The sequence below is a fragment of the Pseudophryne corroboree genome, chromosome 4, assembly GCF_028390025.1.
Source record: "Pseudophryne corroboree isolate aPseCor3 chromosome 4, aPseCor3.hap2, whole genome shotgun sequence".
Taxonomy (NCBI): Eukaryota; Metazoa; Chordata; class Amphibia; order Anura; family Myobatrachidae; genus Pseudophryne; species Pseudophryne corroboree.
Genome location: NC_086447.1, coordinates 86,794,204 through 86,806,536, shown reverse-complemented (window position 1 = coordinate 86,806,536; position 12,333 = coordinate 86,794,204). Strand labels below are relative to the sequence as shown.

Sequence of the window (12,333 nt, the reverse complement as noted above, 5' to 3'; positions counted from 1 at the left end):
CCATCCATACCTGTGGTGCATTTCAGTTGTGCGCAGTATATATAGTAGTAGGCCATTGCTATTGATATTTCTCTGACGTCCTAGTGGATGCTGGGACTCCGTCAGGACCATGGGGATTAGCGGCTCCGCAGGAGACAGGGCACAAAAATAAAAGCTTTAGGACTAGGTTGTGTGCACTGGCTCCTCCCCCTATGACCCTCCTCCAAGCCTCAGTTAGGTTTTTGTGCCCGTCCGAGCAGGGTGCAATCTAGGTGGCTCTCCTAAAGAGCTGCTTAGAAAAAGTTATTAGGTTTTTTATTTTCAGTGAGTCCTGCTGGCAACAGGCTCACTGCAACGAGGGACTTAGGGGAGAAGAAGTGAACTCACCTGCGTGCAGGATGGATTGGCTTCTTAGGCTACTGGACACCATTAGCTCCAGAGGGATCGAACACAGGCCCAGCCATGGAGTCCGGTCCCGGAGCCGCGCCGCCGACCCCCTTGCAGATGCCGAAAAGTGAAGAGGTCCAGAAACCGGCGGCAGAAGACTTTTCAGTCTTCATGAGGTAGCGCACAGCACTGCAGCTGTGCGCCATTGTTGTCAGCACACTTCACACCAGCGGTCACTGAGGGTGCAGGGCGCTGGGGGGGGGCGCCCTGGGCAGCAATGATAATACCTTGTTCTGGCTAAAAATACATCACATATAGCCCCTGGGGCTATATGGATGTATTTAACCCCTGCCAGGTCTCACAAACACCGGGAGAAGAGCCCGCCGAAATAGGGGGCGGGGCCTATCTCCTCAGCACACAGCGCCATTTTCCTGCACAGCTCCGCTGCGAGGAAGGCTCCCAGGACTCTCCCCTGCACTGCACTACAGAAACAGGGTAAAAAAACAGAGAGGGGGGGCACTTTTTTGGCGATATTGATATATTAAGCTGCTATAAAGGAAACAACACTTCTGTAGGGTTGTTCCTATATATTTATAGCGCTTGGGTGTGTGCTGGCAAACTCTCCCTCTGTCTCCCCAAAGGGCTAGTGGGGTCCTGTCTTCGATAAGAGCATTCCCTGTGTGTCTGCTGTGTGTCGGTACGTGTGTGTCGACATGTATGAGGACGATGTTGGTGTGGAGGCAGAGCAATTGCCGGTAATGGTGATGTCACCCCCTAGGGAGTCGACACCGGAATGGATGGCTTTGTTTATGGAATTACGTGATAATGTCAGCACGTTACAAAAATCAGTTGACGACATGAGACGGCCGGCAAACCAGTTAGTACCTGTCCAGGCGTCTCAGACACCGTCAGGGGCTGTAAAACGCCCTTTACCTCAGTCGGTCGACACAGACCCAGACACGGACACCGAATCTAGTGTCGACGGTGAAGAAACAAACGTATTTTCCAGTAGGGCCACACGTTATATGATCACGGCAATGAAGGAGGCTTTGCATATCTCTGATACTGCAAGTACCACAAAAAGGGGTATTATGTGGGGTCTGAAAAAACTACCTGTAGTTTTTCCTGAATCAGAGGAATTGAATGAAGTGTGTGATGAAGCGTGGGTTAACCCCGATAGAAAACTGCTAATTTCAAAGAAGTTATTGGCATTATATCCTTTCCCGCCAGAGGTTAGGGCGCGCTGGGAAACACCCCCTAGGGTGGATAAGGCACTCACACGCTTATCAAAACAAGTGGCGTTACCGTCTCCTGAAACGGCCACCCTCAAGGATCCAGCTGATAGGAGGCTGGAAACTACCCTGAAAAGTATATACACTCATACTGGTGTTATACTGCGACCAGCCATCGCCTCTGCATGGATGTGCAGTGCTGGGGTGGTTTGGTCGGATTCCCTGACTGAAAATATTGATACCCTGGATAGGGACAGTATTTTATTGACTATAGAGCAATTAAAGGATGCTTTTCTTTATATGCAAGATGCTCAGAGGGATATTTGCACTCTGGCATCGAGAGTAAGTGCGATGTCCATATCTGCCAGAAGAAGTTTATGGACGCGACAGTGGTCAGGTGATGCGGATTCCAAACGGCATATGGAAGTATTGCCGTATAAAGGGGAGGAATTATTTGGGGTCGGTCTATCGGATTTGGTGGCCACGGCAACAGCCGGGAAATCCACCTTTTTACCTCAGGTCCCCTCCCAACAGAAAAAGACACCGTCTTTTCAGCCGCAGTCCTTTCGTTCCTATAAGAACAAGCGGGCAAAAGGACAGTCATATCTGCCCCGAGGCAAAGGAAAGGGTAAGAGAGTGCACCAAGCAGCTCCCTCCCAGGAGCAGAAGCCCTCCCCGGCTTCTGCAAAGCCCACAGCATGACGTTGGGGCTTTACAAGCGGACTCAGGGGCGGTGGGGGGTCGACTCAAGAATTTCAGCGCACAGTGGGCTCACTCACAGGTGGACCCCTGGATCCTGCAGGTGGTATCTCAGGGTTACAGGTTGGAATTCGAGAAGTCTCCCCCTCGCCGGTTCCTAAAGTCTGCTCTGCCAACGTCTCCCTCAGACAGGGCGACGGTATTGGAAGCCATTCACAAGCTGTATTCTCAGCAGGTGATAGTCAAGGTACCCCTCCTACAACAGGGAAAGGGGTATTATTCCACACTATTTGTGGTACCGAAGCCGGACGGCTCGGTAAGACCTATTTTAAATCTGAAATCTTTGAACCTGTACATACAAAAATTCAAGTTCAAGATGGAGTCACTCAGAGCAGTGATAGCGAATCTGGAAGAAGGGGACTTTATGGTGTCCCTGGACATCAAGGATGCTTACCTGCATGTCCCAATTTGCCCTTCACATCAAGGGTACCTCAGGTTCGTGGTGCAAAACTGTCATTATCAGTTTCAGACGCTGCCGTTTGGATTGTCCACGGCACCTCGGGTCTTTACCAAGGTAATGGCCGAAATGATGTTTCTTCTGCGAAGAAAAGGCGTATTAATTATCCCTTACTTGGACGATCTCCTGATAAGGGCAAGGTCCAGAGAACAGCTGGGGGACGTAGTAGCACTAACCCAAGTAGTGCTGCAACAGCACGGGTGGATTCTGAATTTTCCAAAATCTCAATTGACCCCGACGACACGTCTGCTGTTCCTGGGAATGATTCTGGACACGGTTCAGAAAAAGGTGTTTCTTCCGGAGGAGAAAGCCAGGGAGTTATCCGAACTTGTCAGGAACCTCCTAAAACCAGGAAAAGTGTCTGTGCATCAATGCACAAGAGTCCTGGGAAAAATGGTGGCTTCTTACGAAGCGATTCCATTCGGCAGATTCCACGCACAAACTTTTCAGTGGGATCTGCTGGACAAATGGTCCGGATCGCATCTGCAGATGCATCAGCGGATAACTTTGTCTCCACGGACAAGGGTGTCTCTTCTGTGGTGGTTGCAGAGTGCTCATCTGTTAGAGGGCCGCAGATTCGGCATACAGGACTGGGTCCTGGTGACCACGGATGCCAGTCTGAGAGGCTGGGGAGCGGTCACACAGGGAAGAAACTTCCAGGGAGTGTGGTCAAGCCTGGAGATGTCTCTTCACATAAATATACTGGAGCTAAGAGCGATTTACAATGCTCTAAGCCTGGCAAAACCCCTGCTTCAGGGTCAGCCGGTGTTGATCCAGTCGGACAACATCACGGCAGTCGCCCACGTAAACAGACAGGGCGGCACAAGAAGCAGGAGGGCAATGGCAGAAGCTGCAAGGATTCTTCGCTGGGCGGAAGATCATGTGATAGCACTGTCAGCAGTGTTCATTCCGGGAGTGGACAACTGGGAAGCGGACTTCCTCAGCAGACACGATCTACACCCGGGAGAGTGGGGACTTCATCCAGAAGTCTTCCACATGATTGTGAACCGTTGGGAAAAACCAAAGGTGGATATGATGGCGTCCCGCCTCAACAAAAAACTGGACAGGTATTGCGCCAGGTCAAGAGACCCTCAGGCAATAGCTGTGGACGCTCTGGTAACACCGTGGGTGTTCCAGTCAGTGTATGTGTTTCCTCCTCTGCCTCTCATACCAAAAGTACTGAGAATTATACGGCAAAGGGGAGTAAGAACGATACTCGTGGCTCCGGATTGGCCAAGAAGAACTTGGTACCCGGAACTTCAGGAGATGCTCACGGAAGATCCGTGGCCTCTACCTCTAAGACGGGACCTGCTTCAGCAGGGACCGTGTCTATTCCAAGACTTACCGCGGCTGCGTTTGACGGCATGGCGGTTGAACGCCGAATTCTAAGGGAAAAAGGCATTCCGGAAGAGGTCATCCCTACCCTGGTAAAAGCCAGGAAGGAGGTGACTGCACAACATTATCACCGCATTTGGAGAAAATATGTTGCGTGGTGTGAGGCCAGGAAGGCCCCGACGGAGGAATTTCAACTGGGTCGATTCCTACATTTCCTGCAAACAGGATTGTCTATGGGCCTCAAATTAGGGTCCATTAAGGTTCAAATTTCGGCCCTGTCGATTTTCTTCCAGAAAGAATTGGCTTCAGTTCCTGAAGTCCAGACTTTTGTAAAAGGAGTACTACATATACAGCCCCCGGTTGTGCCCCCAGTGGCTCCGTGGGATCTTAATGTAGTTTTGGATTTTCTCAAATCCCATTGGTTTGAGCCACTCAAATCGGTGGATTTGAAATATCTTACATGGAAAGTAACCATGCTACTGGCCCTGGCTTCAGCCAGGAGAGTGTCAGAATTGGCGGCTTTATCGTATAAAAGCCCATATCTGATTTTCCATTCGGACAGGGCAGAACTGCGGACGCGTCCTCAGTTTCTGCCTAAGGTGGTTTCAGCGTTTCACCTGAACCAGCCTATTGTGGTGCCTGCGGCTACTAGCGATTTGGAGGATTCCAAGTTGCTGGACGTTGTCAGGGCATTGAAAATATATATTTCAAGGACGGCTGGAGTCAGAAAATCTGACTCGCTGTTTATACTGTATGCACCCAACAAGCTGGGTGCTCCTGCTTCTAAGCAGACGATTGCTCGTTGGATTTGAAATAGCACAATTCAACTTGCACATTCTGTGGCAGGCCTGCCACAGCCTAAATCTATCAAGGCCCATTCCACAAGGAAGGTGGGCTCATCTTGGGCGGCTGCCCGAGGGGTCTCGGCATTACAACTCTGCCGAGCAGCTACGTGGTCGGGGGAGAACACGTTTGTAAAATTCTACAAATTTGATACCCTGGCTAAAGAGGACCTGGAGTTCTCTCATTCGGTGCTGCAGAGTCATCCGCACTCTCCCGCCCGTTTGGGAGCTTTGGTATAATCCCCATGGTCCTGACGGAGTCCCAGCATCCACTAGGACGTCAGAGAAAATAAGATTTTACTTACCGATAAATCTATTTCTCGTAGTCCGTAGTGGATGCTGGGCGCCCATCCCAAGTGCGGATTGTCTGCAATACTTGTACATAGTTATTGTTACAAAAAAATCGTTATTGTTGTGAGCTGTCTGTTCAGAGGCTCCTACGTTTGTCATACTGTTAACTGGGTTCAGATCACAAGTTGTACGGTGTGATTGGTGTGGCTGGTATGAGTCTTACCCGGGATTCAAAATCCTTCCTTATTGTGTACGCTCGTCCGGGCACAGTATCCTAACTGAGGCTTGGAGGAGGGTCATAGGGGGAGGAGCCAGTGCACACCACCTAGTCCTAAAGCTTTTATTTTTGTGCCCTGTCTCCTGCGGAGCCGCTAATCCCCATGGTCCTGACGGAGTCCCAGCATCCACTACGGACTACGAGAAATAGATTTATCGGTAAGTAAAATCTTATTATTACTGGCATATAATTCCACACATTAAAAAATGGAGAACAAGAATGTGGAGAGTAAAATAGGGAAAGATCAAGATCCACTTCCACCTCGTGCTGAAGCTGCTGCCACTAGTCATGGCTGAGACGATGAAATGCCATCAATGTCGTCTACAAAGGCCGATGCCCAATGTCATAGTAGAGAGCATGTAAAATTAAAAAAAATAAAGCTCAGCAAAATGACCCAAAAATCTAAATCAAAATCGTCTGAGGAGAAGCGTAAACTTGCCAATGTGCCATTTACGACACGGAGTAGCAAGGAACGGCTGAGGGCCTGGCCTATGTTCATGGCTAGTGGTTCAGCTTCACATGAGGATGGAAGCACTCATCCTCCTGCTAGAAAACTTAAAAGAGTTAAGATGGCAAAAGCACAGCAAAGAACTGTGCGTTCTTCTAAATCACAAATCCCCATGGAGAGTCCAGTTGTGTCGGTTGCGATGCCTGACCTTCCCAACACTGGACGGGAAGAGGTGGCGCCTTCCACCATTTGCACGCCCCCTGCAAGTGCTGGAAGGAGCACCCGCAGTCCAGTTCCTGATAGTGAAATTGAAGATGTCACTGTTGAAGTACACCAGGATGAGGATATGGGTGTTGCTGGCGCTGGGGAGGAAATTGACAAGGAGGATTCTGATGGTGAGGTGGTTTGTTTAAGTCAGGCACCCGGGGAGACACCTGTTGTCCGTGGGACGAATATGGCCATTGACATGCCTGGTCAAAATACAAAAAAAAAACACCTCTTCGGTGTGGAATTATTTCAACAGAAATGCGGACAACTGGTGTCAAGCCGTGTGTTGCCTTTGTCAAGCTGTAATAAGTAGGGGTAAGGACAGGGGTGGGCAATTATTTCAGCTGAGGGGCCACTTGACATTTCCTGTCAGTATCCGAGGGCCACACACAAAATAGCAGCTCCCCCCACTTGCCAAAAATATAGGGACGTGGCTTCATGTGGAAGGAGTGTGGACAAAAAATAATACAGATTCGTATTAGGCTGCACAATAGTCTCCATTATTCAAATTGCGCCACTTAAACACATTACAGCAGGTAGAACTCCCTTTTACACAATACGGAAGGTACCCTTTTACACATTAACATTTTATTTAGGATAATTAAGCAAATTATCCAGTGTCTTATGGCCCCTGGGGAAAGGTGTGACACAGTGATAGGACACGGGGAGTGTGACACAGTGACAGAACACGAGGGGTCACAGATAAGAGTCGGCACACACACAGTCCAGTCTCCGGGGGCAGCCAGCATCTTCGGGGAAGCTAGACATGCCCCCGAAGCGAAAGAGAAAAGACCCACCAGGCCACGCCCCTTTCAAATTAAGCCACCACCCCTTTTGGGCACCACACTGCTTGAGCAGGGTGGGGGGGGGTGTAATAGTACCGAGTGCGCTCCAGCTGTCACCACACCCGGTGACGCCTCTGGGCGACACGCTGACAGAACACGGTGGAGTTGACAGTGACAGAACACCATGGGGGTGACACGGTGACAGTACCCGGGGGGGGGTGACACAGTGACAGAACATGGGGGGGTGACACAGTGACAGAACACGGTGGGGGTGACAGGGTGACAGCACACGGTGGGGGTGACAGGGTGGGGGTGACAGAACACGGTGACAGAACACGGGGGGGGACACGGTGACAGAACACGGGGGGTGACACGGTGACAGAACACGGGGGGTGACAGTGACAGAACACGGGGGGGTGACAGTGACAGAACACGGGGGGGGTGACACGGTGACAGAACACGGGGGGGGTGACACGGTGACAGAACACGGGGGGGGTGACACGGTGACAGAACACGGGGGGGTGACACGGTGACAGAACACGGGGGGTGACACGGTGACAGAACATGGGGGGTGACACAGTGACAGAACACGGGGGATGTGACACAGTGACAGAACACGGGGGGGTGACACGGTGACAGAACACGGGGGGGGGGTGACACGGTGACAGAACACGGGGGGGTGACACGGTGACAGAACATGGGGGGTGTGACACAGTGACAGAACACGGGGGGGGGGTGTGACACGGTGACAGAACACAGGAGGGTTTGGTACAGCGAGAGCTAAAGATCTCTCCCCCAACCTAAAAACAGTCTGACGCCACTGTCCGCACACACAAATACACACACACACACTCTCACATATATATATATATATATATATATATATACATACACACACACACACACACACACACACACACACTTTCTCTCACTCACTTTTCCCATTAACTTACTGATCTGGCTGGCAGTGGCAGGAAGGATGGATCTGCAGCAGTCTGGCTCTTGTCCGTGTAGCTCCGCCCCCTGAGGTCCCGTGTAGCCCCGCCCCTTCATCGGCACGTAGCCCCACCCCCTTTTCGGCTGAACACAGCCGTTGTCACTGGGGAGTCTGGAGGAGGAGGCTGCTACAACGCAGCAGCAGCAGCAGGGGAGAGAGGCGCCGCTGGCAGCTTGGAGGTACTGCAGTGCAGAGCAATGACAAGCAGCTCAGCTGGTCGGGCCACTTGTCATTGCTCGCTGGTGGGAGGCAGTGGGCCGGGCAGGATCGGTTTGCGGGCCGCATCCGGCCCGCGGGCCGTATTTTGTCCACCCCTAGGTAAGGACGTTAACCACCTCGGAACATCCTCCCTTATACGTCACCTGGAGCGCATTCATCACAAGTCATTGACAAGTTCAAAAACTTTGGGTGACAGCGGAAGCAGTCCACTGCCAACTAAGGGGGTCATTCCGAGTTGTTCGCTCGGTAATTTTCTTCGCATCGCAGCGTTTTTCCGCTAACTGCGCATGCGCAATGTTCGCACTGCGACTGCGCCAACTAAATTTGCTATGCAGTTAGGTATTTTACTCACGGCATTACGAGGTTTTTTCTTCGTTCTGGTGATCGTAATGTGATTGACAGGAAGTGGGTGTTTCTGGGCGGAAACTGGCCGTTTTATGGGAGTGTGTGAAAAAACGCTACAGTTTCTGGGAAAAACGCGGGAGTGGCTGGAGAAACGGAGGAGTGTCTGGCCGAACGCTGGGTGTGTTTGTGACGTCAAACCTGGAACGACAAGCACTGAACTGATCGCACTGGCAGAGTAAGTCTCGAGCTACTCAGAAACTGCACAGAGAAGTCTTTTCGCAATATTGCAAATCTTTCGTTCGCAATTTTGAGAAGCGAAGATTCACACCCAGTAGGCGGCGGCTTAGCGTGTGCAAAGCTGCTAAAAGCAGCTTGCGAGCGAACAACTCGGAATGACCCCCTAAATCCCTTCCTCTTGTAACCAAGCTCCTGCAAACCACACCACCAACTCCCTCAGTGTCAATTTCCTCCTTAGACAGGAAAGCCAATAGTCCTGCAGGCCATATCACTGTCAAGTCTGACGAGTCCTCTCCTGCCTGGGATTCCTCCGATGCATCCTTGAGTGTAACGCCTACTGCTGCTGGCGCTGCTGTTGTTGCTGCTGGGAGTCGATCGTCATCCCAGAGGGGAAGTCGGAAGAGCACTTGTACTACTTCCAGTAAGCAACTGACACTCCAACAGTCCTTTGTGAGGAAGATGAAATATCACAGCAGTCATCCTGCTGCAAAGCGGATAACTCAGGCCTTGGCAGCCTGGGTGGTGAGAAACGTGTTTCCGGTATCCACCATTAATTCACAGGGAACTAGAGAATTGATTGAGGTACTGTGTCCCCGGTACCAAATACCATCTAGGTTCCATTTCTCTAGGCAGGCGATACCGAAAATGTACACAGACGTCAGAAAAAGAGTCACCAGTGTCCTAAAAAATGCAGTTGTACCCAATGTCCACTTAACCACGGACATGTGGACAAGTGGACCAAGGCAGACTCAGGACTATATGACTGTGACAGCCCACTGGGTAGATGTATTGCCTCCTGCAGCAAGAACAGCAGCGGCGGCACCAGTAGTATATCTCGCAAACGCCAACTCGTTCCTAGGCAGGCTACGCTTTGTATCACCGCTTTCCATAAAAGGCACACAGCTGACAACCTGTTACGGAAACTGAGGAACATCATCGCAGAATGGCTTACCCCAATTGGACTCTCCTGGGGATTTGTGACATCGGACAACGCCAGCAATATTGTGCGTGCATTACATCTGGGCAAATTCCAGCACGTCCCATGTTTTGCACATACATTGAATTTGGTGGTGCAGAATTATTTAAAAAACGACAGGGGCATGCAAGAGATGCTGTCGGTGGCCCGAAGAATTGCGGGCCACTTTCGGCATTCAGCCACCGCGTGCCGAAGACTGGAGCACCAGCAAATACTCCTGGACCTGCCCTGCCATCATCTGAAGCAAAAGGTGGTAACGAGGTGGAATTCAACCCTCTATATGCTTCAGGGGATGGAGGAGCAGCAAAAGGCCATTCAAGCCTATACAGCTACCTACGATATAGGCAAAGGAGGGGGAATGCACCTGACTCAAGTGCAGTGGAGAATGATTTTAACGTTGAGTAAGGTTCTGCAACCCTTTGAACTTGCCACACGTGAAGTCAGTTCAGACACTGCCAGCCTGAGTCAGGTCATTCCCCTCATCAGGCTTTTGCAGAAGAAGCTGGAGAGATTGAAGGAGGAGCTAAAACAGAGCGATTCCGCTAGGCATGTGGGACTTGTGGATGGAGCCCTTAATTTGCTTAACCATGATTCACGGGTGGTCAATCTGTTGAAATCAGAGCACTACATTTTGGCCACCGTGCTCGATCCTAGATTTAAAACCTACGTTGTATCTCTCTTTCCGGCAGACACAAGTCTGCAGAGGTTCAAAGACCTGCTGGTGAGAAAATTGTCAAGTCAAGCGGAACGTGACCCGTCACCAGCTCCTCCTTCACATTCTCCCGCAACTGGGGGTGCGAGGAAAAGGCTAAGAATTCCGAGCCCACCCGCTGGCGGTGATGCAGGGGAGTCTGGAGCGAGTGCTGACATTTGGTCCGGACTGAAGTACCTGTCAACGATTACTGACATGTCGTCTACTGTCACTGCATATGATTCTGTCACCATTGAAAGAATGGTGGAGGATTATATGAGTGACCGCATCCAAGTAGGCACGTCAGACAGTCCGTACGTATACTGGCAGGAAAAAGAGGCAATTTGGAGGCCCTTGCACAAACTGGCTTTATTTTACCTAAGTTGCCCCCCCTCCAGTGTGTACTCCGAAAGAGTGTTTAGTGCAGCCGCTCACCTTGTCAGCAATCGGCGTACGAGGTTACTTCCAGAAAATGTGGAGAAGCTGATGTTCATCAAAATGAATTATAATCAATTCCTCCGTGGAGACATTCACCAGCAATTGCCTCCAGAAAGTACACAGGGACCTGAGATGGTGGATTCCAGTGGGGACGAATTAATAATCTGTGAGGAGGGGGATGTACACAGTGAAAGGGGCGAGGAATCGGACGATGAGGAGGAGGTGGACATCTTGCCTCTGTAGAGCCAGTTTGTGCAAGGAGAGATTGTTTGCTTCTTTTTTGGTGGGGGCCCAAACCAACCAGTCATTTCAGTCACAGTTGTGTGGCAGACCCTGTCGCTGAAATGATGGGTTTGTTAAAGTGTGCATGTCCTGTTTATACAACATAAGGGTGGGGTGGGAGGGCCCAAGGACAATTCCATCTTGCACCTCTTTTTTCTTTCATTTTTCTTTGCATCATGTGCTGTTTGGGGACAATTTTTTGAAGTGCCATCCTGTCTGACACTGCAGTGCCACTCCTAGATGGGCCAGGTGTTTGTGTCGGCCACTTGGGTCGCTTAGCTTAGTCACACAGCTACCTCATTGTGCCTCTTTTTTCTTTGCATCATGTGCTGTGTGGGGACTATTTTTTTGAAGTGCCATCCTGTCTGACACTGCAGTGCCACTCCTAGATGGACCAGGTGTTTGTGTCGGCCACTTGGGTCGCTTAGCTTAGTCATCCAGCGACCTCGGTGCAAATTTTAGGACTAAAAATAATATTGTGAGGTGTGAGGTGTTCAGAATAGACTGGAAATTAGTGTAAATTATGGTTATTGAGGTTAATAATACTATGGGATCAAAATGACCCCCAAATTCTATGATTTAAGCTGTTTTTGAGTTTTTTTTTGTAAAAAAAACACCCGAATCCGACAAACATTTTTCATGGAGGTTTTGGCAAAACGCGTCCGAATCTAAAACACGGCCGCGGAACCGAATCCAAAACCAAAACACAAAACCCGAAAAATTTCCGGTGCACATCACTAATATATTTATTACACATACATGCGCATATACATACACACCCACCCACAGACCCCCCCCCCCCCCCCTCACCAAATCCTGCGTTTGGGAGTAACACACAGAACAGCAACTGAGAAGCTACCTCACCCTCTACAGTAAAGTGTGGGGAGTCCTATTGGAAGAAAGGCACTATATAAATATAATTTATTATTATTATGTGCCATAAATCGATCCGATGCTTTATTTTGGCTGGTAGATTAAGTAAATTGCCACCTGTCCTGTAAATTGGGTGCATCATGGAGGTCATTCCGAGTTGTTCGCTCGCAAGCGGATTTTAGCAGATTTGCTCATGCTAAGCCGCCGCCTACTGGG

General features: G+C 50.3%; 1 protein-coding gene across 3 annotated transcripts in view; it reads left to right on the top strand.

The window, feature by feature from the left end:
* Positions 1-12,333, top strand: part of PLA2G7 (phospholipase A2 group VII) — a 121,707-nt gene that overhangs the window by 30,900 nt on the left and 78,474 nt on the right. The gene's annotated exons all lie outside the window — the stretch shown is intronic.